Consider the following 5402-nt stretch of genomic DNA (forward strand, 5'->3'; position numbering starts at 1 on the left):
ACTGTCAAGAGAGTGCCTGTTCTGGCCTCCCTCTGGCATAGGGACTGAGAACTCAGGGGACTGCCTGAGAATGCCTGGATCCTGTCTCCATGCTGTGCTATCAAAATGCCTGAAAGCAAATTCTGAGTCCATCATTCTTGAGTCCAGTCTTGATAGACAAAAGAAAAATGAGGAGGAACCTAATAGAGAGATGCTGTTGGAAGCTCTGGTCAAGAAATTTCAATGGACTCTGATACAAACATTTGAAATTTGCCCTGTTTTGACTTTTTTCTAGTTCCCTATCCAGAACTTGTAATGCTAATTGCTCTTGCCTTTACTTCTCCTTGACATCTCCTATTCATGATTCAAGGACTTTCTTCTCCCCTTAGAGACAATAGTTATGCAATTTGGGAGTCTTAGATAGATCCCCTGAAGGGGTACTCCAATTGCCTCACCCTGCATCCCTGTTCAGCATGGAAGAAGCCAGAGCGGTCTGTGTCCGATTCCCTATTGGCTATTTGGGTAACCCCTTCAGAGGATGGCATGATAAGAATAGGAGGTAGGAATTAGTTACGTAGTTAGGATAAAAATTCCCCAAATTAGCTAGATAGTTAGGATAAAAATTCCCCAGTTTCTTGGCTAAAAGTCAAAATGTCCTTGAGACTGTTAGCAACATACTCTGTTCCAAAGGCCAAAAATGTCAAAGGTATTTGGGAGCGTGTATCTAATCCTCAAAAGATGTTGTTAGGGTTACCTCTTCAGAGGGGGGAATGCTGGAAGGAAGGGAGTGGACATGGATTTGATCAAAATGCCTTATATGCATGTATGAAATTCTCAATAAAGTTTTTGTAAAAATTTAAAAAATAAAAAAAATAGTAGTACCCTGAAACAAATGGGTTGCTCTGAGTTCAAGCCACCCAGGGCTACACAGCAAATCACTCTCAAAAATAAACCAAAAAAAAGTGCTGGGATTATAGGCATAAGTCACTAAGTCACTATACCGTGTTTACAGTTCTTGATTTAAGAAACTATGAATCCCACCATACAAGGTAATTCAAGTCTATAACCCCAGCACTCAGAAGGGGATCAGGAGTTTAAGGCCAGTCTCAGCTAAACTTTAAGTTCAGAGTCAACCTAGGCTATACAATCTCAAAAAACTAGGGTTGGTGAGATAGCTCAGTAGGCAAAGGTGTTTGCCACAAAGCCTGATGGCCTTAGTTTGATCCCTGGGACCATATGGTAGGAGAACTGACTCTGGCAAACTGTTCTCTGACCTCCACACATGTGCCCTGGCATGCATTCCTCCCCTACACACACACAATAAATAAATGCAATTAAAAAAATAGTTTTACCTAAAAAAGAAGGGAAAGGGGGAGACAGGAGAGAAAGGAAAGGAGAAGGACAGAAAAGGAGAGGCAGACAAGAGGAACAGAAAGAGAGGAGAGAAGGAAGAGGGAGGAGGAAGCAGGAAGAGAATGGAAGGGGAAGGAAAGAAAAATCTAAAATGCAGTGTAGCACAATGTATGAAAAACTCATAAAGCACCTAAGAATTCTGTAAAACAGCCAGGCGTGGTAGCTCATGCCTTTAATCCCAGCCCTCAGGAGGCAGCCCTCAGGAGGCAGAGGCACGCGGATCTATTTGAGTTCCAGGCTAGCCCAGGCTACATAGTGAGAAGAGACCCTGTCTTAAAAACAAAACAACCAAAAAGAATTTTGTAAGACAAAGGTTTCAAACTAGTAACCATCTAAATAGCCTGGGTAACTTGTTAACCCATACAAATGCCTAAGGGCAGTCTCAACCCTTTGGAATCAGAATCTGTAAAGCTGCAGTTAGAGCATCTGGATTTTTATTAAGTTCTCGAGGTGATTCCAACTTACAGCAACATGTGAGAATTAAGTGAATTAAGTATATAAATATTCAATACCAAGGATACCAGACTCCAAATGCCATTTCTAATGCTTACCAGATGTGATGGTTAATCTTTGAGGTCAACTTTATTGGATCTTGGATGAACTAAGAGACAAATCTTATAGGAGGGTCAGTGAGGCAGTTCCTTAACTAACTAAGGGGTGAAGACCTTCCCCCAGAGTAGGCAATACCTTCTGGAGGCAACCCAGATAGAAAGAGGTCTGAAAAATCAGTGCTGCTTGTCACCTGCCCTTCATTCCTTGCTGGTGAATGCATCTACCCTGTTGTTGCCATCCTCTGCTGACACCAGGAACCAGTTTCTTCAGTCTTCCCATGTGAACTGAAGACCAGCAGCTCTCCAGGAATTCTCTAGGCCTTGGGTACTAGACTGGAACTTCAACAGAGATACTCAGCCTCATGAACAGAGCAGCTACCACTCCAGTGAGCAGATGGTCAGTGTTGGACTACCTAGCTCCTATTCTAGAAGCCAGTTTAATAAATCCCCTTTGTAATATATTTATATTCTATCAGTTCTAGAGAACCCCAACTAATACAATAGCCTACATAACATGATTTCTAACCTTTGAAAGGGTACAGAAGGCCATTCATACCTCCAGGAGATTGTCTTAAGAATTAAAGATGATACATATGGACTAATACATTAGTGAACAGTGAATCCATTCATTTAATAAACATTTATACAGTACTGGGGGATGAGGAATATCTCATTAATTTATTAAGTATACATACAGCAACCCTGCAATAGTGTCCTGAGATCACACAATGAGAATTATCTATATCGATCAGGCAAGTCTCACTCAAGTGAGCTGAATGATAGATGGGCAGTAGCTGGATGTAGCTGTGCATATTTCCAAGTATAACCAAAAGTCATAGGCTGAGGGAGGAACAGAAAGACAGACACAGTGATCACGGAAGAAAGGCAATGCCAGAAATACTGCAGAGATGAAGCTGAAAGGGCAATCAGACGGGCCATTGATGTAAGTCTTTATGGGCATGTTAAAGATTTCAGTTAAGGGGCTGGAGAGATGGCTCAGCAGTTAAAACCACTGCCTGCTTTTCCAGAGGTTGGGTTTGGTGTGGAACACCAAACACCAGCAGCTAACACCTGTCTGTAACTATAGTTCCAGGGGAACTGATGCCATCTTCTGGCCTCTGTGGATACTGCACACACAGGTACACTTACCTATTTGCAGGCACTCATACACAAAAAATAAAAATAGATAAATAAAAGATATTTTTGAAGGAAGATTTCAGTAAATCCTAAAAGCAATGAGAAGAGGCAATGTGATCAGATTCAGTTTGAAAAAAAGTCAGTCTAGCACAGAAAACCACAGGAGGAGCCCACAGTGACTGCAGGTAGATAATCAAGAGGCAGGAGATGGTGGCTGGAACTAGGTTAATACTGCCAATGAAGAGGGCAATTCAAGAGATATTAAAATGGCAAAATCCACAGGATTTCAATTGAGAGACTGAAATGAAGCATGATAGGAACTTGTCAAATTTCAACCCAATTTTTTTTTCTTGAGAGGAGATCATACATTTCAACTATGTGAACATGAACTATTATTCTCAGCTACAGGATTAATTTGTACATTTGTGATCCATTGTGTGAAACTACAGCATGCCTGTATTTATTAGTTGCTTATGGATCTTAAAGACAAAATGAATAGTCTTCCCATGTGTATAAGGTATATCTGACCAAAATAAAGACTCATATCTAAAATTAGGTTCCTTTCCTTTACACAGCCCCATTCTCCTCCAAGCTTTATGAGGAAAATAATGCTTGCAAAAGCCTAAAAGAAATCTTAAAACACCTGACTTTCAAGCCATCATCAGAACATACTCCAATTTTATAATGGCTGGTTAATTTGCAGCATTTCTGTTAAAACATTTTTCAGAACAAAGGCATAGAAAACTTAAAGAATATAGTTTTTTCAAACGTCATCATACCAACGATTCCTGGATTTAATGTGCTCAAACTCTAGCTGGTAACTTACAATTAAGTCACTACCGGCATAGCACTTTTAAATCACTCGAGTCTAGAGTCTCACCAAGCCTGTTAGAGAGCTGGTTATGGTAACACCGGTGTTCTTAATTACCAATCACAAGTACGCGTTCAGTCGAATCCCAAGAAGTTTCTGCAAGCTTTACGGGTCTAAACCTTTATCCCTTTTTGTGGCTAGGACAAACAAGCGAACTGGAGCCCCAGACGGGAATTTAAGTCTTAACAAACCACCTGCCCCACCCAACCTCACACACAATACCAGTCCATTCCAGAAAGATAGTTACTGTCAGAGACGGCCGACAGAAGGGTAGGGCCCCGGTTGGTGACACAGGAACCAAGTCTCAGAACCGAGGAAGCTGTCTCACCCAGTCCCGGAGCACTGTCCAGTCTTCCAAAAGAATACCAAGATATCCACCGCGGAAACCCCGACTCGCGCGCCAGCTCAGGAAGCTCTCCCTGCGCAGAAGACCTGGCCCCGAGTCCCGGTCGCCCGAAGGCCTCGCCTGCGGGCGCGGGCCTCTGTGATCCGCTCACTCCGGCTCGCCGCTACCCCGCCTGGCTAGTCGCGGGCGTCCGCTGTCTGCCGACCCGACCCACCCCGTCACTAGGCAACAGTCGCCAGCCTGGGTGGCCCCGGGGACGCCGACGGCGCGCAGGCCCTGGCCCATCGCCTGCTCGCTGGTCGGAGACGGAGGGAGCCCGGTACCCGCGGCCGGTCACTCACCTCGCGGCCGATTCCCGAGAGGGGCGGTGCTGGGCTTCTTCCCCGCCGCCCCCCGCGACGTCTCCCCGCTGTGGCTGGTCGGCCCACGCGCCTGGCCGCGGCGGACCCTTACTCCATGACCTCCGCCGCCCCCGCGGCCGCAGAACCCGGAGCCGGAGGAGGAAAGGGGGAAGGGAGGGAAGGGACCGGGGAGGAAGAGCACCGGAGAGGGAAGAGCACCGAAAGACCGGCCGGGGCCGGCATGACGTCACTTCCGGCTGGCTCGGAAGGGGCGGGTCGACTTGCCTCCACCCCCGACGGTCAGGTGTGGGCGGAGCTCCGGGGCCCGCGCTCCTGGCGGTACTTTTGACCCCTTGGTTCTGGAGTCTTCGCAGTGGGGATGAGCTTCCGGCCCCAAAGCCGGGCAGGCCCAGTTCGGGAGCCCTAGAGGCGGGTTCTACGGGGAAAAGAGAACAGGTAGCGACAAATATAATGAAGGAGGGATACAGCCGGCAGGAGCGGAGGCAAGTTTGGACTCAGCTGCTCCGGTTCTCAGGCCCGGGTCCTTGCCTCATTTCCGGGCCACCTGCCCTACGTTGTCTGGGGACTGGGGACCCCAGATTCAGCCTTCTCCTAGGTTACTTTTGTAAAGTGTTCTGGGAACCTAGGAAAGCCAAGCTTCTCAAACTTTACAGACGGATCACTTTTGGAGGCTTTGTTAAAATGAAGATTCTGATGAGGAAGTAGTAGCAGATATTCTGCGTTTCTACAAAGTTCTCAGATGA

The 5402-nt window shown here is 46.2% G+C and overlaps 1 protein-coding gene across 4 annotated transcripts in view; it reads right to left on the reverse strand.

Moving 5' to 3' along the window:
- The window catches only part of Scyl2 (SCY1 like pseudokinase 2), a 69404-nt gene extending 64520 nt beyond the window's left edge, over positions 1–4884 (reverse strand). For all 4 annotated transcript variants that reach the window (XM_017802721.2, XM_008851148.3, XM_017802720.2 and 1 more), the window contains exon 1: positions 4639–4884. The gene's annotated coding sequence lies outside the window, so the exon portion shown is untranslated. The remainder of the gene's footprint in view (positions 1–4638) is intronic.
- Between the last annotated feature and the right edge of the window lie 518 nt (positions 4885–5402).

The sequence above is a fragment of the Nannospalax galili genome, unplaced genomic scaffold, assembly GCF_000622305.1.
Source record: "Nannospalax galili isolate Female #2095 unplaced genomic scaffold, S.galili_v1.0 scaffold885, whole genome shotgun sequence".
NCBI classification, from domain to species: Eukaryota; Metazoa; Chordata; class Mammalia; order Rodentia; family Spalacidae; genus Nannospalax; species Nannospalax galili.